We start from the raw sequence: 24,803 nt of genomic DNA, 5'->3' as shown, positions 1-24,803 counted from the left end.
TCCAGTCATCTCTGCAGGCTTTACCCATAAACCGAATGCCAATCGTGTGGTCCATAACCTGTACAGCAATCCTTTTAAGCAATGTATCTTGAGCTTATTTCTTGTTTGCTTTTCATTTTTTACTTTGATCATGTTTTCCCCATGAAACAAGTAGATGTCAGACAGCAGGTCTTTTTTTTGGATAAGGAACATTTTTACAAGTGGGGGCATCAGAGATTTCTACTTTCAGCATGTTACTTGTTACTTTAATAAAGCTGAATATAAATTATAATTAGAACTGCAGTGCAAGAAGTGGTTTGAATTGAGTGCTGCTTGTTTATCTTATACTTGATTTTGACCGGCATTCCATTAATGTATTTAAAAAAAAAAGTAATTTATTTTTTCATGCCTCACAACCTTTTTTGTTTCCATCTAGATATTAAGCTGTCATGCAGCCAATGCATTGAAATATTTTTATTCTTCTACACTTCATTTTGTCTTGATTGGGCTCTCATAATGACGGTTTGGCACCCAGTGCAGTATATTTAGTTTTTGTGGTTTGCTACTACAGGTGTGTGTGGTAGGGAATACCTCAGGCTTGAACCCTGTACCTTGTATGGAGGTGTTAAAGACCTGAATTCCCTACCCACCACCATTTGTAAAAAAAAAAAATTGCAGATTTTTGCCTCATATTTGATCTGATCTGTTCCTCATAATATCTGTGGTTTGTAAATATTGCAATGATTGATATTTGATGGTGCAGTGGTAGCATTGTTGCCTCACAGCTGCAGGTTCTCAGGTTTGATTCTTGGCTGGGGTGCCTTCTTTGTGGGGTCTGTATCTTCTACCTGTGTTTGTGTGTGCTTGCTTTTGTGTCCTCCCATGTTACAAAGACATGTCTGCATTATTTCTTCCTGGGCCTCTGCTGAATTTTTTTTTTTGTTCCAAGTCAGACTGTCCTTATTAACAAATGTTAAATAAAATTGACAGGCATTTGAATTTCAGACTTCAGGTTTCTGAATGTTTAATTCCTTGCATATTTGATGATGCAGTGGTAGTATTGTTGCCTCACAGCTATAGGTTTTTTGGTTTGATTCTTGGCTGGGGTGCCTTCTGTGTGGAGTCTGCATCTCCTCCCTGTGTTTGTGTGGATTTGCTCTGGTGCCCTGTCATTTTACAAAGACGTGTCTGCAGTATTAATCTCTGGGTCTCTGCTGAAAATTGTTTTTGTTCTGTCAGCAGTAAAATTGACAGGCATTTGAATTTCAGACTTCATGTTCTTCAGAATACATAGTAACACAACCTTTTTTTCTAGCAATTTTCTAAGTTTATAAGATGAATATTTGAAATTTGTCCCTATTTTTGGAACTGTATTCCCCCATTATTGGCTTCATCCAGGTTTTTTGTGCTAAGGTTGACAGCTATGGCAAGAACTGAATTCACTGAATATGTTTGAGGGCTGTATTCCCTCATTACTGGGTTTGTCCAGGTGTTTTGTACTAAGAGGTTGACAGCTATGGTGAGAACTGAATTCACTAACTGATAGCCATTTAAGTTTCAGTCTTCCTCTCTTTTACAAAGCAGCTGATTTGGCATAGTGGTATGTTACTCTGACTGTTTTGCTCAGGGACCTTGGCAGTAAAATGTATGGTGGTAACACAGCATTTTATTCTAGCAACTTTCCAAGATTATACAAGCAATGTTTAATGTGTCCCAGGTTTTTGGGCTTTTGACCCCCACCCCCCAATACATTTTGGCTTTTTCCAGTTTTCTTGTGCTACGAAGTTGAGATGTAGTTGAGTATTGCGTAGATTTTACAAGGAGCTGAGAGCTGCAGGGGAAGAGAAGTTTAGTGCTGATTATGCTAAGTCAGCTCACATTGCTAATAGCACAACAGGTTGTGTACTTACTTTTAATGCAGAAGGTTGTTGGTTCTACTCCCATAAGAGAGCCTGTTATCAGTTTGCCATCCATTTCCTATTGCAATATTAATAGCTTATTTTTAATGTAATTTAGGCAATTTATTCCTCAGGGGCATCAGACACTTTATTTTTCGGTGAAGCCATGAAATATAAAGGTGATTGCTAGCAGCAACCTCTTCATTAGTTACAGATTTATTTAACGTGGAATTATTTAGATGACTTTTTTACTACTTCAGAGATTGCGCATATTATTTACTGATAATGGTGAACTGTAGAATTGTGCATATTTACTGATAATAGTAGACTGTAGAAGTTTGAGTAGACTTTTATGATGGAAATGTTCTGAATTGGGCAGTTTTGTTTCATTGTTTACTGGAAAAATGTTCAAAGCAATAGGAAGGTGTATCAAAGAGCACATGTATGTTTCATATGCAAGCAGCCTATGATTTAAAAGCAGCCCAGAATTAATTTTTATCTGCCACGGGTAAAATGTATTTTTCTTTGAATGTGGGTTTTAATGTTGTTTCAATGAATGTGAGTTTCAAGGGCAGAGAAGTTTTAATGCCAAGTTTGTTTAGCAGATGTCTTAGTGTTTGTGCTGTAAAATGCAAAATAAAACTTTCAAATGAAGTTCAAATCATCATAGAAGTAAATCAGTATGCACATTAGTGTTTAAGGTAAATGGAGTGAAATAGCAAAGTAATGGATCATTGGAATGGCTGCAGGGGGAGGCTCCATTCGACCATGGTTTTGTGAGGGGGAAGGGTGCAAACTTAGACAGCCCCAACTGAACTATACCTCCCAACTGTCCAGATTTTCAAAGAATGAATAGATTTTTGCTTCTTATTTTGGTTTGTTCCTCAAAATTTGTGGTTTTCTGGCAAATCATTTAGGAATTAAGTCACTAAATAATGACACACTAGTTTCAGACTTTATAACCTTCAGAAAATGCATGCTAAAATAAGACCTGTTCTATCAACTGTTCCAGTTTATACAAGAGCAATTTTAGTACTGTTTATATGTTCCCCTAATATATTTGGCCTTGTCCAGATTTATTGCATTAACAGGTTGAGAGGTACATGCAAATAAATTGCTTTATAGAATTAAGCATAGCCAAACCTCTCAACTGTCCCTGATTTTGGCTCAAAATGTTGCTCTTCCCCTAATGATCCTTCCACAAAATAGCAATTTTGGAAGAAAACATGGAGGGTTTATAATTAAGAAATAACTTTAATAATCAGATTACTTTTATTTCAGAAATGCATGTAAATTATTTTATTTTGTCAGCTGATCACGTTAGCAGTACTAATATTAAAGTGTCCCTTCTTTGACAGGTTCCTATCTGTATTGTGTTGCTATTTTATATTTTTACATCACATTTTTGGTCCATTTTTCATAAAATTGTGTTTTTTTTTGGCAAATAGTGACAAATAATTAAAGACTGAAGTTAGAAAATAATGACAGACATTTGAGTTTCAGATTTCATACCATTCAGAAAATTCATACTAATGCAAGACCTCTATTAGCTTTCTAAGTTTATAAGAGCAATATTTTAAAACTTGTCTTTATTTTTGGGCCTCTGTCCCATTTCTTTGTATGGCTTTGTCCAGAGTTCTTGCTCTGAGGTTGAGAGGTACGACAAATGTGTCAGGGCCATCACAAGTCAGCCAGAGACATTTCAAACTGTGGCATACTTGCTGCACCCCACTCCCCCATGTAGTGACTCTGGATGTGTCGAAGCAAGGCAAGGAGTGGTTATGCAGTGTAAATGTGCAGAGAATCCCACCCATCCAACGTAGACACAAGTACTAGCTTTTCATCTGTCCTTGGTTTTTACAGAATGGTCTGGTTTCTGCATATTTTTGTACTGTTGATTTATGCTTATTACTCAAAGTGCCTGTTGCTCTGTGTTTAAGTAGCAATACATTAATGACCATCAGGTAAGCTTGGCTGAGATTGCAAGATGCAAGTAAGCTTTAATAAGCATACTGTTAAAGAATTGCCAACATTGAAAGCCTTTCTGTTGCCATGTAGAGAATACTTAACTAGATAATGTATAAGCCTTGGGTATTGAAATGCATATGCCAGTATTTGTAATAAAGGACAGAATTACATTGAGTCTCATTACACTTGGAGACTTCCAGTCATCTCTGCAGGCTTTACCCATAAACCCGAATGCCAATTGTGTGGTCCATAACCTGTACAGTAATCCTTTTAAGCAATGTATCTTGAGCTTATTTCTTGTTTGCTTTTCATTTTTTACTTTGATCATGTTTTCCCCATGAAACAAGTAGATGTCAGGCAGCAGGTCGTTTTGGATAAGGAACATTTTTACAAGTGGGGCATCAGAGATTTCTACTTTCAGCATGTTACTTGTTACTTCAATAAAGCTGAATATAAATTATAATTAGAACTGCAGTGCAAGAAGTGGTTTGAATTGAGTGCTGCTTGTTTTTCTTATACTTGATTTTGACTGGCATTCCATTAATGTATTTAAAAAAAGTAATTTATTTTTTCATGCCTCACAACCTTTTTTGTTTCCATCTAGATATTAAGCTGTCATGCAGCCAATGCACTGAAATATTTTTATTCTTCTACACTTCATTTTGTCTTGATTGGACTCTCATAATGACGGTTTGGCACCCAGTGCAGTATATTTAGTTTTTGTGGTTTGCTACTACAGGTGTGTGTGTGTGTGTGTGTGTGTGTGTGTGTGTGTGTGTGTGTGTGTGTGTGTGTGTGTGGTAGGGAATACCTCAGGCTTGAACCCTGTACCTTGTATGGAGGTGTTAAAGACCTGAATTCCCTACCCACCACCATTTGTAAAAAAAAAAAAAAATTGCAGATTTTTGCCTCATATTTGATCTGATCTGTTCCTCATATCTGTGGTTTGTAAATATTGCAATGCTTGATATTTGATGGTGCAGTGGTAGCATTGTTGCCTCACAGCTGCTGGTTCTCAGGTTTGATTCTTGGCTGGGGTGCCTTCTTTGTGGGGTCTGTATTTTCTCCCTGTCTTTGTGTGGGTTTGCTTTTGTGTCCTCCCATGTTACAAAGACATGTCTGCATTATTTCTTCCTGGGCCTCTGCTGAAATTTTTTTTTGTTCCAAGTCAGACTGTCCTTATTAACAAATGTTAAATAAAATTGACAGGCATTTGAATTTCAGACTTCAGGTTTCTGAATGTTTAATTCCTTGCATATTTGATGGTGCAGTGGTAGTATTGTTGCCTCACAGCTATAGGTTTTTTGGTTTGATTCTTGGCTGGGGTGCCTTCTGTGTGGAGTCTGCATCTCCTCCCTGTGTTTGTGTGGATTTGCACTGGTGCCCTGTCATTTTTCAAAGACGTGTCTGCAGTATTAATCTCTGGGTCTCTGCTGAAAATTGTTTTTGTTCTGTCAGCAGTAAAATTGACAGGCATTTGAATTTCAGACTTCATGTTCTTCAGAATACATAGTAACACAACCTTTTTTTCTAGCAATTTTCTAAGTTTATAAGATGAATATTTGAAATTTGTCCCTATTTTTGGAACTGTATTCCCCCATTATTGGCTTCATCCAGGTTTTTTGTGCTAAGGTTGACAGCTATGGCAAGAACTGAATTCACTGAATATGTTTGAGGGCTGTATTCCCTCATTACTGGGTTTGTCCAGGTGTTTTGTACTAAGAGGTTGACAGCTATGGTGAGAACTGAATTCACTAAATGATAGCCATTTAAGTTTCAGTCTTTCTCTCTTTTACAAAGCAGCTGATTTGGCATAGTGGTATGTTACTCTGACTGTTTTGCTCAGGGACCTTGGCAGTAAAATGTATGGTGGTAACACAGCATTTTATTCTAGCAACTTTCCAAGATTATACAAGCAATGTTTAATGTGTCCCTGGTTTTTGGGCTTTTGACCCCCACCCCCCAATACATTTTGGCTTTTTCCAGTTTTCTTGTGCTACGAAGTTGAGATGTAGTTGAGTATTGCATAGATTTTACAAGGAGCTGAGAGCTGCAGGGGAAGAGAAGTTTAGTGCTGATTATGCTAAGTCAGCTCACATTGCTAATAGCACAACAGGTTGTGTACTTACTTTTAATGCAGAAGGTTGTTGGTTCTACTCCCATAAGGGAGCCTGTTATCAGTTTGCCATCCATTTCCTATTGCAATATTACTAGCTTATTTTTAATGTAATTTAGGCAATTTATTCCTCAGGGGCATCAGACACTTTATTTTTCGGTGAAGCCATGAAATATAAAGGTGATTGCTAGCAGCAACCTCTTCATTAGTTACAGATTTATTTAACGTGGAATTATTTAGATGACTTTTTTACTACTTCAGAGATTGTGCATATTATTTACTGATAATGGTGAACTGTAGAATTGTGCATATTTACTGATAATAGTAGACTGTAGAAGTTTGAGTAGACTTTTATGATGGAAATGTTCTGAATTGGGCAGTTTTGTTTCATTGTTTACTGGAAAAATGTTCAAAGCAATAGGAAGGTGTATCAAAGAGCACATGTATGTTTCATATGCAAGGGGCCTATGATTTAAAAGCAGCCCAGAATTAATTTTTATCTGCCACGGGTAAAATGTATTTTCTTTGAATGTGGGTTTTAATGTTGTTTCAATGAATGTGAGTTTCAAGGGCAGAGAAGTTTTAATGCCAAATTTGTTTAGCAGATGTCTTAGTGTTTGTGCTGTAAAATGCAAAATAAAACTTTCAAATGAAGTTCAAATCATCATAGAAGTAAATCAGTATGCACATTAGTGTTTAAGGTAAATGGAGTGAAATAGCAAAGTAATGGATCATTGGAATGGCTGCAGGGGGAGGCTCCATTCGACCATGGTTTTGTGAGGGGGAAGGGTGCAAACTTAGACAGCCCCAACTGAACTATACCTCCCAACTGTCCAGATTTTCAAAGAATGAATAGATTTTTTGCTTCTTATTTTGGTTTGTTCCTCAAAATTTGTGGTTTTCTGGCAAATCATTTAGGAATTAAGTCACTAAATAATGACACACTAGTTTCAGACTTTATAACCTTCAGAAAAATGCATGCTAAAATAAGACCTGTTCTATCAACTGTTCCACTTTATACAAGAGCAATTTTTAGTACTGTTTATATGTTCCCCTAATATATTTGGCCTTGTCCAGATTTATTGCATTAACAGGTTGAGAGGTACATGCAAATAAATTGCTTTATAGAATGAAGCATAGCCAAACCTCTCAACTGTCCCTGATTTTGGCTCAAAATGTTGCTCTTCCGCTAATGATCCCTCCACAAAATAGCAATTTTGGAAAAAAACATGGAGGGTTTATAATTAAGAAATAACTTTAATAATCAGATTACTTTTATTTCAGAAATGCATGTAAATTATTTTATTTTGTCAGCTGATCACGTTAGCAGTACTAATATTAAAGTGTCCCTTCTTTGACAGGTTCCTATCTGTATTGTGTTGCTATTTTATATTTTTACATCACATTTTTGGTCCATTTTTCATAAAATTGTGTTTTTTTGGCAAATAGTGACAAATAATTAAAGACTGAAGTTAGAAAATAATGACATACATTTGAGTTTCAGATTTCATACCATTCAGAAAATTCATACTAATGCAAGACCTCTATTAGCTTTCTAAGTTTATAAGAGCAATATTTTAAAACTTGTCTTTATTTTTGGGCCTCTGTCCCATTTCTTTGTATGGCTTTGTCCAGAGTTCTTGCTCTGAGGTTGAGAGGTACGACAAATGTGTCAGGGCCATCACAAGTCAGCCAGAGACATTTCAAACTGTGACATACTTGCTGCACCCCACTCCCCCATGTAGTGACTCTGGATGTGTCAAAGCAAGGCAAGGAGTGGTTATGCAGTGTAAATGTGCAAAGAATCCCACCCATCCAAGGTAGACACAAGTACTAGAGTGGCTTTTCATCTGTCCTTGATTTTTACAGAATGGTCTGGTTTCTGCATATTTTTGTACTGTTGATTTATGCTTATTACTCAAAGTGCCTGTTGCTCTGTGTTTAAGTAGCAATACATTAATGACCATCAGGTAAGCTTGGCTGTGATTGCAAGATGCAAGTAAGCTTTAATAAGCATACTGTTAAAGAATTGCCAACATTGAAAGCCTTTCTGTTGCCATGTAGAGAATACTTAACTAGATAATGTATAAGCCTTGGGTATTGAAATGCATATGCCAGTATTTGTAATAAAGGACAGAATTACGTTGAGTCTCATTACACTTGGAGACTTCCAGCCATCTCTGCAGGCTTTACCCATAAACCGAATGCCAATCGTGTGGTCCATAACCTGTACAGTAATCCTTTTAAGCAATGTATCTTGAGCTTATTTCTTGTTTGCTTTTCATTTTTTACTTTGATCATGTTTTCCACATGAAACAAGTAGATGTCAGGCAGCAGGTCTTTTTTTGGATAAGGAACATTTTTACAAGTGGGGGCATCAGAGATTTCTACTTTCAGCATGTTACTTGTTACTTCAATAAAGCTGAATATAAATTATAATTAGAACTGCAGTGCAAGAAGTGGTTTGAATTGAGTGCTGCTTGTTTTTCTTATACTTGATTTTGACTGGCATTCCATTAATGTATTTTAAAAAAAAGTAATTTATTTTTTCATGCCTCACAACCTTTTTTGTTTCCATCTAGATATTAAGCTGTCATGCAGCCAATGCATTGAAATATTTTTATTCTTCTACACTTCATTTTGTCTTGATTGGACTCTCATAATGACGGTTTGGCACCCAGTGCAGTATATTTAGTTTTTGTGGTTTGATACTGCAGGTGTGTGTGTGTGTGTGTGTGTGTGTGTGTGTGTGTGGTAGGGAATACCTCAGGCTTGAACCCTGTACCTTGTATGGAGGTGTTAAAGACCTGAATTCCCTACCCACCACCATTTGTAAAAAAAAAAAATTGCAGATTTTTGCCTCATATTTGATCCGATCTGTTCCTCATAATATCTGTGGTTTGTAAATATTGCAATGCTTGATATTTGATGGTGCAGTGGTAGCATTGTTGCCTCACAGCTGCGGGTTCTCAGGTTTGATTCTTGGCTGGGGTGCCTTCTTTGTGGGGTCTGTATCTTCTACCTGTGTTTGTGTGTGTTTGCTTTTGTGTCCTCCCATGTTACAAAGACATGTCTGCATTATTTCTTCCTGGGCCTCTGCTGAATTTTTTTTTGTTCCAAGTCAGACTGTCCTTATTAACAAATGTTAAATAAAATTGACAGGCATTTGAATTTCAGACTTCAGGTTTCTGAATGTTTAATTCCTTGCATATTTGATGGTGCAGTGGTAGTATTGTTGCCTCACAGCTATAGGTTTTTTGGTTTGATTCTTGGCTGGGGTGCCTTCTGTGTGGAGTCTGCATCTCCTCCCTGTGTTTGTGTGGATTTGCTCTGGTGCCCTGTCATTTTACAAAGACGTGTCTGCAGTATTAATCTCTGGGTCTCTGCTGAAAATTGTTTTTGTTCTATCAGCAGTAAAATTGACAGGCATTTGAATTTCAGACTTCATGTTCTTCAGAATACATAGTAACACAACCTTTTTTTCTAGCAATTTTCTAAGTTTATAAGATGAATATTTGAAATTTGTCCCTATTTTTGGAACTGTATTCCCGCATTATTGGCTTCATCCTGGTTTTTTGTGCTAAGGTTGACAGCTATGGCAAGAACTGAATTCAATGAATATGTTTGAGGGCTGTATTCCCTCATTACTGGGTTTGTCCAGGTGTTTTGTACTAAGAGGTTGACAGCTATGGTGAGAACTGAATTCACTAAATGATAGCCATTTAAGTTTCAGTCTTCCTCTCTTTTACAAAGCAGCTGATTTGGCATAGTGGTATGTTACTCTGACTGTTTTGCTCAGGGACCTTGGCAGTAAAATGTATGGTGGTAACACAGCATTTTATTCTAGCAACTTTCCAAGATTATACAAGCAATGTTTAATGTGTCCCAGGTTTTTGGGCTTTTGACCCCCACCCCCCAATACATTTTGGCTTTTTCCAGTTTTCTTGTGCTACGAAGTTGAGATGTAGTTGAGTATTGCGTAGATTTTACAAGGAGCTGAGAGCTGCAGGGGAAGAGAAGTTTAGTTCTGATTATGCTAAGTCAGCTCACATTGCTAATAGCACAACAGGTTGTGTACTTACTTTTAATGCAAAAGGTTGTTGGTTCTACTCCCATAAGGGAGCCTGTTATCAGTTTGCCATCCATTTCCTATTGCAATATTACTAGCTTATTTTTAATGTCATTTAGGCAATTTATTCCTCAGGGGCATCAGACACTTTATTTTTCGGTGAAGCCATGAAATATAAAGGTGATTGCTAGCAGCAACCTCTTCATTAGTTACAGATTTATTTAACGTGGAATTATTTAGATGACTTTTTTACTACTTCAGAGATTGTGCATATTATTTACTGATAATGGTGAACTGTAGAATTGTGCATATTTACTGATAATAGTAGACTGTAGAAGTTTGAGTAGACTTTTATGATGGAAATGTTCTGAATTGGGCAGTTTTGTTTCATTGTTTACTGGAAAAATGTTCAAAGCAATAGGAAGGTGTATCAAAGAGCACATGTATGTTTCATATGCAAGGGGCCTATGATTTAAAAGCAGCCCAGAATTAATTTTTATCTGCCACAGGTAAAATGTATTTTTCTTTGAATGTGGGTTTTAATGTTGTTTCAATGAATGTGAGTTTCAAGGGCAGAGAAGTTTTAATGCCAAGTTTGTTTAGCAGATGTCTTAGTGTTTGTGCTGTAAAATGCAAAATAAAACTTTCAAATGAAGTTCAAATCATCATAGAAGTAAATCAGTATGCACATTAGTGTTTATGGTAAATGGAGTGAAATAGCAAAGTAATGGATCATTGGAATGGCTGCAGGGGGAGGCTCCATTCGACCATGGTTTTGTGAGGGGGAAGGGTGCAAACTTAGACAGCCCCAACTGAACTATACCTCCCAACTGTCCAGATTTTCAAAGAATGAATAGATTTTTTGCTTCTTATTTTTGGTTTGTTCCTCAAAATTTGTGGTTTTCTGGCAAATCATTTAGGAATTAAGTCACTAAATAATGACACACTAGTTTCAGACTTTATAACCTTCAGAAAAATGCATGCTAAAATAAGACCTGTTCTATCAACTGTTCCAGTTTATACAAGAGCAATTTTAGTACTGTTTATATGTTCCCCTAATATATTTGGCCTTGTCCAGATTTATTGCATTAACAGGTTGAGAGGTACATGCAAATAAATTGCTTTATAGAATTAAGCATAGCCAAACCTCTCAACTGTCCCTGATTTTGGCTCAAAATGTTGCTCTTCCCCTAATGATCCCTCCACAAAATAGCAATTTTGGAAGAAAACATGGAGGGTTTATAATTAAGAAATAACTTTAATAATCAGATTACTTTTATTTCAGAAATGCATGTAAATTATTTTATTTTGTCAGCTGATCACGTTAGCAGTACTAATATTAAAGTGTCCCTTCTTTGACAGGTTCCTATCTGTATTGTGTTGCTATTTTATATTTTTACATCACATTTTTGGTCCATTTTCATAAAATTGTGTTTTTTTGGCAAATAGTGACAAATAATTAAAGACTGAAGTTAGAAAATAATGACAGACATTTGAGTTTCAGATTTCATACTATTCAGAAAATTCACACTAATGCAAGACCTCTATTAGCTTTCTAAGTTTATAAGAGCAATATTTTAAAAATTGTCTTTATTTTTGGGCCTCTGTCCCATTTCTTTGTATGGCTTTGTCCAGAGTTCTTGCTCTGAGGTTGAGAGGTACGACAAATGTGTCAGGGCCATCACAAGTCAGCCAGAGACATTTCAAACTGTGACATACTTGCTGCACCCCACTCCCCCATGTAGTGACTCTGGATGTGTCGAAGCAAGGCAAGGAGTGGTTATGCAGTGTAAATGTGCAAAGAATCCCACCCATCCAAGGTAGACACAAGTACTAGAGTGGCTTTTCATCTGTCCTTGATTTTTACAGAATGGTCTGGTTTCTGCATATTTTTGTACTGTTGATTTATGCTTATTACTCAAAGTGCCTGTTGCTCTGTGTTTAAGTAGCAATACATTAATGACCATCAGGTAAGCTTGGCTGTGATTGCAAGATGCAAGTAAGCTTTAATAAGCATACTGTTAAAGAATTGCCAACATTGAAAGCCTTTCTGTTGCCATGTAGAGAATACTTAACTAGATAATGTATAAGCCTTGGGTATTGAAATGCATATGCCAGTATTTGTAATAAAGGACAGAATTACATTGAGTCTCATTACACTTGGAGACTTCCAGCCATCTCTGCAGGCTTTACCCATAAACCGAATGCCAATTGTGTGGTCCATAACCTGTACAGTAATCCTTTTAAGCAATGTATCTTGAGCTTATTTCTTGTTTGCTTTTCATTTTTTACTTTGATCATGTTTTCCCCATGAAACAAGTAGATGTCAGGCAGCAGGTCTTTTTTTGGATAAGGAACATTTTTACAAGTGGGGGCATCAGAGATTTCTACTTTCAGCATGTTACTTGTTACTTCAATAAAGCTGAATATAAATTATAATTAGAACTGCAGTGCAAGAAGTGGTTTGAATTGAGTGCTGCTTGTTTTTCTTATACTTGATTTTGACTGGCATTCCATTAATGTATTTAAAAAAAAGTAATTTATTTTTCATGCCTCACAACCTTTTTTGTTTCCATCTAGATATTAAGCTGTCATGCAGCCAATGCATTGAAATATTTTTATTCTTCTACACTTCATTTTGTCTTGATTGGACTCTCATAATGACGGTTTGGCACCCAGTGCAGTATATTTAGTTTTTGTGGTTTGCTACTACAGGTGTGTGTGTGTGTGTGTGTGTGTGTGTGTGTGTGTGTGGTAGGGAATACCTCAGGCTTGAACCCTGTACCTTGTATGGAGGTGTTAAAGACCTGAATTCCCTACCCACCACCATTTGTAAAAAAAAAAAAAAAAATTTGCAGATTTTTGCCTCATATTTGATCTGATCTGTTCCTCATAATATCTGTGGTTTGTAAATATTGCAATGCTTGATATTTGATGGTGCAGTGGTAGCATTGTTGCCTCACAGCTGCAGGTTCTCAGGTTTGATTCTTGGCTGGGGTGCCTTCTTTGTGGGGTCTGTATCTTCTCCCTGTGTTTGTGTGGGTTTGCTTTTGTGTCCTCCCATGTTACAAAGACCTGTCTGCATTATTTCTTCCTGGGCCTCTGCTGAAAATTTTTTTTTGTTCCAAGTCAGACTGTCCTGATTAACAAATGTTAAATAAAATTGACAGGCATTTGAATTTCAGACTTCAGGTTTCTGAATGTATATTTCCTTGCATATTTGATGGTGCAGTGGTAGTGTTGTTGCCTCACAGCTATAGGTTTTTTGGTTTGATTCTTGGCTGGGGTGCCTTCTGTGTGGAGTCTGCATCTCCTCCCTGTGTTTGTGTGGATTTGCTCTGGTGCCCTGTCATTTTACAAAGACGTGTCTGCAGTATTAATCTCTGGGTCTCTGCTGAAAATTGTTTTTGTTCTGTCAGCAGTAAAACTGACAGGCATTTGAATTTCAGACTTCATGTTCTTCAGAATACATAGTAACACAACCTTTTTTTCTAGCAATTTTCTAAGTTTATAAGATGAATATTTGAAATTTGTCCCTATTTTTGGAACTGTATTCCCCCATTATTGGCTTCATCCAGGTTTTTTGTGCTAAGGTTGACAGCTATGGCAAGAACTGAATTCACTGAATATGTTTGAGGGCTGTATTCCCTCATTACAGGGTTTGTCCAGGTGTTTTGTACTAAGAAGTTGACAGCTATGGTGAGAACTGAATTCACTAAATGATAGCCATTTAAGTTTCAGTCTTCCTCTCTTTTACAAAGCAGCTGATTTGGCATAGTGGTATGTTACTCTGACTGTTTTGCTCAGGGACCTTGGCAGTAAAATGTATGGTGGTAACACAGCATTTTATTCTAGCAACTTTCCAAGATTATACAAGCAATGTTTAATGTGTCCCTGGTTTTTGGGCTTTTGACCCCCACCCCCCCAATACATTTTGGCTTTTTCCAGTTTTCTTGTGCTGCGAAGTTGAGATGTAGTTGAGTATTGCGTAGATTTTACAAGGAGCTGAGAGCTGCAGGGGAAGAGAAGTTTAGTGCTGATTATGCTAAGTCAGCTCACATTGCTAATAGCACAACAGGTTGTGTACTTACTTTTAATGCAGAAGGTTGTTGGTTCTACTCCCATAAGGGAGCCTGTTATCAGTTTGCCATCCATTTCCTATTGCAATATTACTAGCTTATTTTTAATGTAATTTAGGCAATTTATTCCTCAGGGGCATCAGACACTTTATTTTTCGGTGAAGCCATGAAATATAAAGGTGATTGCTAGCAGCAACCTCTTCATTAGTTACAGATTTATTTAACGTGGAATTATTTAGATGACTTTTTTACTAATGTATTTAAAAAGTAATTTATTTTTTCATGCCTCACAACCTTTTGTTTCCATCTAGATATTAAGTAAGCTGTCATGCAGCCAATGCATTGAAATATTTTTATTCTTCTACACTTATTTTTGTCTTGATTGGACTTTCATAATGATGGTTTGCCACCCAAGGCAGCGTATTTAATTAAAGTTAGTTTTTGTGGTTTTGAGCATAGCTCCTCCCCTTTCTAGTTGACCACACCCCGTCCCATTGACCCCACCCATTCAGCTGTCTCCTGCAGCCCCCTTGTGATTTGAAGTCACCACTGATCACAGGTACGTGTATACAGCTACTAGATGACTACTTCCTTATACACTCATGTTGCACAGTTGGCACGTGTACCACATAATCTGTCATGCTGACACAAGTAGCACTTGCTCCTACAGTACTTATTACCTTGATACGGCACTCTTGTCATAGATAGTACCCCAAAAAAGGCAACCCCCCATTTCTCGGTCACCCACGTCCCCCGGAATCTTTTTTAAAGTTTTTTTTGTCTATTCCTTCTAGCATGTCGAGAGATCAGTTGCTAGTGTCCTCTCCTGCTCAGCTGGTGAACCTGGGAATATTGAGGCAATGTTACAATTGCCTCATGTACACAGACAACCCTCTCCTCCTCCCACAAAACACAAATACATGCGAGAGATGCAACTACGCCAAACTGGAGGCTGAGCTCTCTCAACATAGGACTGGCAAGACCAGTCAGGAGGAGAAGGTTACCACACACACTATAGACCCAGTCTCACATATTACCATTACAACCTCAAATCATACACATAAACACACAAAGACATACTGGAGGCTCTGATCAAAAATCTACCAAAACAGCAGAGGCCACCAAAGCAGACACCCAAACAACCACCACCTCAGAACACAACACCTGCAACACATAGACCTCACAGTCAGAGTGTCAAACAGTCACAGCCCTTAAGGCCAAACACAATGCCAGACACACTAGTCATTGGTGACTCCATAGTCAGACACACTGGCGTCCGCTCACCAGACTGAGTAAGGAGAAGGTCACAGTAAGCTGCCTGTCGGGCGCTAGAATCCGCCACATAACGCAAGCACTCAGGTCTCTCAACAGCAGGTACAAATATGATTCAGTCATTGTCCACGCTGGTGTAAATGACCTGAGACGTACCTCCTTGGACTACATGAAAAGAGACATTGAGGAGCTCTCTGATTATGTAGCCCAGACAGGTATGACCCTGACCTTGAGCAGTATCCTACCTTCACCAAGAATGATGCCACAATACAGAGATAAGATGATCAGCTTTAACAATTGGCTTAAACACTGGTGTCATTCAAAGGGGATCCAGTGTCTGTCTGCCTGGGATGACATGCTGGGCAAGCCACGCTGCTTCAGAAGGGACGGCTTGCAGCTGTCACCCTGGGATTCCGGATATTGGCAAAGGCTCTTGCCACCCCCATAGTGCCTTTTAGGCAAGGCTCAAATTCTAAACCTACCACCCTAGAACACAAAAAGGAAAAACTAAGGGTAATGCTGCTCAATGCCAGAAGTCTAAATCTCAAAATGCACGCACTCGAGGCCCTTCTCAGTATGGAGAACATCGATGTCTGTGCTGTGACAGAAACCTGGTTCAAGGCTCCTGAGAGCACCCGGCACTATCAGGTTTTACCTCATATCATGCCCGCCCCAAAATCTGGACAATACCAAGAAAGGAGGGTATCCATATTCATCAAGGACACCCACACCTCAAGACTGGTGGCAACGCACGATGCATCGGAGACCATCCAGGTGCAATTAACCATAGGCAAGACTGCTCTGCAAATTGTAGCATGTTACAGGCCACCCTCACAAACTCAGGAACCTCACATGGCCTTCCTGAAAACACTAGAGGATAAATGTATCACCAAACACCATCATACTAGGTGACTTCAATTACCCTAATATAGACTGGGAACACTACTCAAGCCCAAACACCCTAGCCCAAAAGTTCCTGGAATTCATAAATTCAAATGCCATGGAACAACTAGTCACCATCCCCACAAGAGGAGATAACATACTTGATCTCATCATCACGAACATGGGAGCACAATGTTCAACACCGGAGGTGTACCCCTCACTGGTGAGATCAGACCACAAACTAATCTCGCTGGAGGTCCTCATCCCACCCCCACCTGAAATAACAAAGACCACAGTAAAGAACTTCTCAAAAGCCGACTTCACACTTCTAAAGACTAGTGTGGTCTCCTTTAAGGCCCCCGAGCCGTAGGAAAACAGTACTCAAGCCGCTGAATCACTTACAAATGCCTTCTACCAGCACCTGCAGGACTGCATGGATAAGGCAATCCCAAGCAAAACAAAGACTCTTTGTACCAAAGGCAAGCATCCAGTCTGGTGGACCCCTGCCATAAACAAACTCTACAACAAAGGAGGAAGCTACTACAAGATAGAGCAAAATCCTTAAAAGGTAAGACACCCTTGATCACTATAAGTAAAAACTAAGAGCTCTCATAAAATCATCCAAAGCAAATTTCGAGAGAAAAATAGCTAAAGACTCAAAAGACAATCATAAGGCCTTCTTTAGCTATGTTAGAAACCTGGGAGGAAACTCCCAGATATGCTCAGAGCTAGTTCAAAATGATGTGAAGATTACTGATCCTACAGACATTGCCAACATACTGGCTGACAGGTTCAGTGCAAACTTCTCCCCCTCCCCAAAGGAGAGATATCTATACCAAACGATTGCAGCCCCCAAACATCTCCAGCCCAAGTGAGAACTGCTCTCCAAAGCAAAAACACAGCATCCATGGGACCTGATGGTGTCCCGGCTGTGTGCTCCATGAACTCAATGAGGAATTAAACCCACAGCTAGGACAGCTGTTTAATCAAAGTCTTACCTCTGGATACGTACCAGGAGTGGCGCACTGCAACTGTGGTACCACTTCACAAAGGCGGTGCCTCCACCGACCCTGGAAATTACCGCCCATTAGCTTGACAAGCCTTATCTGCAAAGCCATGGAGAGGATCATAATGGACCTCATAAATAAAGACATAGGGAATTTGCAGACTTTGGATCCAACCCAGTTTGGCTTTGTCAAAGGCAGATCATGCCTTTTAAACTTGGTTGACTTTTTGAAACAGTCACCAAAGCCATTGATGAGGAAAGGCAGTCCATACAGCCTACCTCGATCTGGCTAAGGCCTTCGATACAATACCCCATTCGGGTATCATTGAAAAACTCATCAGCTTAAATGTCAACCCATACATCACAAGATGGGTTGCAAACTGGCTGAGTGACAGAACCCACAGGGTCAGAGCTGCTGGCGCCATGTCAGACTCAAAGCCTGTCACAAGTGGTGTCCCACAGGGCTCAGTCCTGGGCCCACTCTTGTTTGGCATCTACTTTTCAGTACAAGCAAACACAGGAGGGTTATGGCTGACAAAGTTTGCAGATGACTGCAAACTGGGCCATAGTAGAAAACACATCTGACACAGATATCCTTCAGAAGGGTCTCACAGAAACGGATAACTGGTGCCAGAGCCACGGCCTAAAGTTAAATGCCAAAAATGCATAGTCATACCCTTCGGGAAAACAAGGTTACCCTAGCTACCAAATAGGTGGCAATCCACTGAGCACAGAAGAAGTTATCAGGGACCTGGGGACCCAGGTTGATAGTAGTCTGTCATTCGACACCCATGTAGCTAAAGTAGTTAGGAAGACCTTCTACATTGCCCACCTTATCATGAAGGGATTCTCATCTAGATCAAGGGAGGTCATAGTCTCCCTTTACTCATCACTCATCAGACCAATGATTGAGTACAATGCCCCATTCGAATGTATCTGACCCGACACTTGCAGCAGCTGGAGAGGCCACAAAAGTTCCTCACCAAAAGGATAAAGGGTCTCAAAAATCTGTCCTATGCTGCCCGACTGAAAGAACTCCAGCTCTATTCAGTCGCCACCGCTTGCTCAGAGGTGACCTTTGCCTAACATACAAGGCCATGTCAAACCCAGATTTGATGAATATGCTTCACCTCAAAAATCTAGATCCATCAGAGCCACAAGGGCGGAGACTTAAACCTTGACACGGCTATTAATAGGACGTGCTGGAGGGATAGATTCATCACCCAAAGACTCCCTATGCTGTGGAACAAAATCCCGGTACATGTGAGGCAGAGCACCTCGCTGGCCTTGTTCAAGAGAAATCTTGACCAATGGATGGGAGATCGCAGATATACCCCAGGGATTACCTCAGTGTCACTGCTCGACAGAGGCACAGAAAAATAATGGGTATAGTTCCCCATACTAAAGGGGTGGCCTAAGCCACAAAACGATGGGCTAGGCTTGTAAATGCCCTCGGGCAGATAGCCTAGTATGAACCTATGAACCTATGAACCTATACTGGTGGCTAGTATCTGCAGTGAGTGACTTCGGCATCTCATGTGTTTGGGGCCCTTTGGCTGTGTGCTGGGTGGGACAGGCCCGGATGGTTCCTTGTCACGGTCACCCTCTCCCACACATCTATGTCCCTCTACCTTTGGCTTATTATAGTGTGCTGTCCTTACATATATGTCTGTATTCCTATCTACTGTGTGTGCAAGGCAGGAGTGGTGCATACTGACCTATGTCTGCACTAAGAACTGCGACTGCCAGATATGTCTGGTCCACTGGTGTTTGCAGACATGGCCTTCATGTGTTTAACTGTTTGAGCATGCCCAGTTTGACCTTTCAGTATGTTGTTGACTGACATTGCCTTCATTCCTCCAAGTGTGTGAGCATGCCCAGTAAGGCCATCTGTATTGCATGTGTGGATCAAATCCAGGTAGTTTGTACTGTGTTGTATACTGACAGGTAGCATGCTGTGTCTGCAGGGTATCCATCAGTCATTTGGCATTGACTGTTGCTACACTTCTGCATAGTGGGGGGGGGGGCACCTGACTGTTTATACTGTTCTACACAGGAGTGGGGGTGGCACACCTGACTGTTACTATAAGTGTATATTGGATGGGGGGCACACCTGACACTTGTACTCATTTGCTCGAACTGTACTGGTATGTCAGGTACACCATTTCAGTCTGTAGTCTTACCTATTGTGCTGGCTAGAGGCATACCAGTGTACTACATATATTAGCTTTAGTTACCTAAATATTAGTTTCTGACTTCCTAGCCTTCACAACTTACATCCAACTGCCTGGCCTGCTGTAGTATGTCTGTGTAGGCTTGGGGGAGGAGTTACCCATAGGGCTCATTCAGAGGCCATAGTACAGCATTTGTTTGTGTTTGTCTACACCTGTCCTGTTGGCTGGGACTGTTGTTGGGTATGTGAACCTTCCTGATTGGCACGTGTGGCTCTTATGGACACATATGTCACTCAGCCCATTTCCCTCAGTAGGTTTTGTCACCCTGTGTAGTACTGGCAACTATGGTGACTCCAGTATGTGTTACAGATGTCATGGTGCCACTATGGGTGTCTACTGTCTTCTGACTTAACATTTGGTCACCCCATTCCCTTGCATGCTCACATTCATACCATAGCTGCAGGTAACAACACATTCTACTCCATTTGACAGTTGATAGGTCGATTGATTTACCTTGAGGGTGTGCCGGACTTGAGGATGGTGCCGGAGGGCTGCCTATGTCAGATGCACATAGTACACTCCCTATACATGGTTGAGCACTGGTAGTGTCATGTTTTCATCCCTTTTATTGTCTGTGCGAGTCAGAGAGAGGTGTCATTCCCTGGGTCCCTACTGTGTCAGTGCATATGCTATGCCTTGCCTCTTTGCCAAGGTCAGGGCATACTGGGTACGCCTCCTTCAGCCTACTGGGACAGGCTCAGGTTATTCCTCCTCCGAGTCACCCTGTGCCTGTACAGGCCTTGGCATTGGTGGGGGGCTGTGTGGCCCTGCCCCATGCTGCAGCTGTTTCCGCAGGATCATATTGTGTAGCATAGCACATACCATAACAATTTGGGTACATGTAGTTGGTGAACACTGCAAGACTCCACCGGATGTGTCCAGACACCGGAACCGTGACCTGAGCACCCCAAACACATGCTCAATTATATGTCTGGCCTGTGCATGTGCCTCATTATGGCATTGTTGTTCAGGGGTGTGTGTGCATTTCTGATGGGTGTCATCAGCTACGGCTCAAGTGGGTACCCAGCATCCCTCACTAGGTGACCATAGTGGATGTCCACTTTGGGAAATCTGTGGTACAGCTGCGTCAGATGCCATATGTGTGAATCATTATAGCTTCCAGGGCAGCCAGTACACACATTTATTTATTTATTTATTTAAATTTGTTGATTGGGAGTGTCCGACTGGACATAGGTCCATTTTCAGCGGAGGCCCAGGGAGAAAAGCTCCACAGTAAAATAAACAGACAGTAGTTACATTGGATTACATAGCGATTAACAATTTAACATAGCAATTACATACAACATATTTACAGATCAAGAACACAGTACATCAGTAGATAACTAGAATCTTTATCTGTGAAGTACATAACAGACATTAACAAATGTTACAATGAGAAGTTCCTGCTGTATAATAAGTACTAGGCTTATGAGCATCTGAGCTTGCTATAATCAAGGTAGTTAGTGGAGTGGAAAGAAAGGTAGTGGTTGGATGGGGTAGATGATATTAGAGTGGGAGTTGCAAGGGCATAGCCAGCATGTTTTTAGGTGCGGTTTTAGTAAAGTTTTGAAGTGGGTGCATGATGGTACAGAGGTAATTGTGGGTGGGACTGCGTTCCATAATTTGGCTATGGAGCGAGAGAATAGTGCTTCACCAGCAGAGTTATTGGCTTTAGTGATCTGCAAGTGATTTTTGCTGCTGGATCTTAGTGGTCTGGTGGTGTGATAGGGTTGGAGTAGATTCTGGAGGGATGGGACATTTAGTGGACGGTTTACTAGTTTGTGGGCGAGTGAGAGTTAATACCACTGAAGGAGGTGAGGGAGTTCAAGCCAGCCCAGTTCAGCAAGTGAGAGACAGTGGTGACTACGGTAGGATGCCCCTGTGGCGAATTTGGCGATTTTGTTGTAGCAGGTCTCTAGCTTGTTTAGATCACATTGCTTAGGTTGGTATATATTGGAGAGGCATAAAGTAGGGTGGAGATAAGGTGGGAATTTGCTATTGAAATCTTTGCTGCTTTGGTGAGAAATTGCTTATTTCTGTATAACGCTCCTAGTTTTTTGCAGACTTTTTTATGGTCATGGATATGTGAATGTCAAATTTTAGTTTATTGTCTATTTCCACTCCTAGCAATTTGGTGTGTTCAGTTGGGTATATAGTGGTGTTGTCTTTTGCTGTGATGTTAAAGTGAGAGTTGTTTTGAGTATGTTTGGTGGGTTGGAAGATGAGTAGTTTAGTTTTGTTTGGGTTGAGTATTAATTGGGCACCGGATAACCATGTTTCAACAGAGGAAAAGGCTTCCTGTGTGACTTTTTCAGTTTTGGTAGGGACTGGGCTGAGCAGATGATGGTCGAGTCATCTGCGTATTGTATGAGTGTGTCATGTTTGGTGGTAGAGGCTAGATTATTGGTGTAAACAGAGAAGAGGATGGATCCTTGGGGAACCTCTATGGAGACAGGTAGTTGGGGAGATATGTTATTCTGCCATACAATGGATTGTTGGCGGTCAGACAGGTGACTCTGAAACCAGTTGGTGACTGATTGTGAGAAGGATAGGTTATTGAGGACAGAGATAAGTTGTTTGTGTGGGACCATGTCAAATGCTTTAGATAGGTCTAGGAAAGTAGCATAGGAGAGATAGCCATTGTTTTTATGCTGAAGGATAGTGTTAGTAAAGGAGAGTAAGTCAGTGGTGGTGCTATGGTTTGGTCGGAAACCATGCTGAGTACTGGAAAGGAGGTTGTTAGTAAGGAGGTAGTCTAAGACCTGAGAGTGTATGTATCTCTCTAGTATTTTGGAGAGTGGAGAGAGAATAGCTATGGGGTGGTAATTGGTTAGTTTTGCGGAGGGTCTGCCTTTGTGGAGGGGAATTATATGTGATACTTTCCACAGTGTGGGAACGTAACTTTCTGAAAGAGATCGGTTAATCAAGATGGATACTGGGTAGGCCAGAGCATCAGCTTCAATTTGTAGGTATTCACTTGGGAGGTTGTCTGCTGCTAATTTGGTGGGTTTAAGTTTAGTTAATATTTTTTTTTTTTTTATGTTGGAGGTAGGTACAGGAGAAAAAGAGAAGGCAGTGGGGAGATTACTAGTTGAAGGTGTGGGTTGGAAGGGAGAGGGGTTGTGTTGTTTAGCTAGTGATAGTATGGTTTGGGTGAAGTGTGTGTTGAATAAGGTAGCAATATTTTCTGAAGAGTGAGGGATGTTAGGACGAGGGGTACTGACTTTACCTGGGTGGAGGATGGAGTTTATGGAGGACCAGAATTGTTTGGGGCTGTCTACGGCAGACTGGTAGTATTGGAATTTGTCCTGTTTTATTAGCTTTTTGACTCTATTGCGTAGTTATAGGAATTTCTGTCTAGCTGAGGGGGTTTTGGTTTTGCGCCAGTGCTCCCAGGCTTTATCCCTGTTTTTCATTTCTGACTTAGTGGTTTTCTGTAGCCATGGGGAGGGTTGTGCTTTGGTTCTGGAAAATCTTATGGGGGCATGGTAATTAAGGATGTTCAGGAAGGTAGTATTAAAAATTCAACTGCGTCATCTATACTGAGGTACTTTATAGGTCGCCAGTTACATTCTTTGAGGGATGAGATGAATGTGAGTGGGTTAAAGTTTAGTTTTACATTTGACGGCAGATGACAGGTTTAGCTTGGTATAGGTATTTTTTGAGTAGGAATGTTGGGGAGTGATCACTGAGGCTATCTGATAAGCAGCCTGTTATATATGACTGGGGACTCTTACTGACTAGTATCCAATCCAGGGTAGTGTGCTTGCTGGAGTTTTTATTTATCCTGGTTGGTGACTGGACTAGTTGGATGAAGCCATGAAGGTGTACATGATGGGTTGGATTGTTGCCAGAACAGGATTGCCAGTCAATATTGAAATCACCTAAGATGATAGTTTCTTGGGGGAGATGGTGGGTAGACCAGCTGAGGAGGTTTCCTAGTGGAGGGATGTTTTGGCCAGGTGGGAAGTAGCGTCCAATTATGTTGATGGTTTTGTTTTGGTTAATTTTGAGGTTGGTATATATTATTTCTTCATTGCCTATTTGTGGAGCTGATGATTTTAAGATCTGGATGTTTAGATGCTGTTTAAATATTATAGCTACACCACCTCCTTTTGTTTAGCCGGTCTTCTTAGTATGCCGTAACCTGTAGGAGTATTTGCTCACTGGTAATGTGAGGTTTTAGCCAGGTTTCTGTCAGGATGACTATATCTGGGGAGTACAAGTCTATGGTGGCATGGAGTTCATGGACTTTGTTGGATATACTTCTAATATTTAGGCTTAGTAGAAGGAAGTCACTTGGCTTTCTATTGGCTGTAATATGGGAGAAGTTGTGGTTTCTAGTCTGATTATGAGGATTGGGTTTGGAGATGGTAGAGCCAGGGTTGGGGTGGATGTCTCCACTTAGGGCTAGTTTTGATATGCATGAGATTATTAGTTTTCTCAGTTTTTGAATGTGTTTGTTTATAAGGGAAACTTTATGATTGTGCTCTGTGGGTAATAGGTATGGTGGGAGGGTTACTATGTTAAGTTGTAGGGATGCTTTATGTTTGAGTAATATAGTTGGTAGAATATGTGGGGGGTGCATAGGGATTGTTCTTGAGCTGGTGGGAGGGGAGCTGAGTGTGGGAGAGACATGAGTGGTGGTGTGAGTAGTAGTACAGTGGTAGTGGTTGAGTGAGGGAATGATGGAGCTTTGGTAGGATGTAAGATATGCAAGGAGAGTGCATGCAGTGTGCATATGAAAGGTATGCTTGTACATGTTAGTTGAGGAGGTGTGATAGTAGTGGGAAGATGGAGGAGGTAGTGTTGGGTTAGAGCTGAGGTTGGCTATTGGAAAGATGCCCTGGGCATCATTCATTATAATGCCCTGGGCATCACATACAACCTGGCAGTTGATGGAAGTGATGCCCCTGCGGTTGATGTAGGCCCTACCCTGATCACCAGGTGGTGCTTTGATGCATAAGTGCATGCTGTCTCTAGCACCCACTACCCCTGGGTATTCTGCTATTTGGTGGAAGAGATGCATATTGCTGGTCAACACCTTACATGTTTTGAGGAAATATACATGCTCACTGGCATGTGCTGACATGGCATCCAGGAACTGGTGGAATACTCTGTATGCTGATGCCTGTGAGATGCCCATGATATCCCTAGTTGTGCTTTGGAAGGTACCTGTGGCTAGTATACCTAGGCCTACACATACTTTGGTATCCACTAGGATGGGTTCCCCTCGACCAGTTTGGTGTGTCAGGTGTGGCCAGCACAGCTCAACAATTTGCTGTAGGAGGTCTCTGTCC

This window comes from Protopterus annectens, chromosome 12.part0 (genome assembly GCF_019279795.1).
Source record: "Protopterus annectens isolate FY-2018-M chromosome 12.part0, PAN1.0, whole genome shotgun sequence".
Lineage (NCBI taxonomy): Eukaryota > Metazoa > Chordata > Ceratodontiformes > Protopteridae > Protopterus > Protopterus annectens.
The sequence above is the reverse complement of the archived record's forward strand: the minus strand, read 5'-3'. Positions refer to the sequence as shown.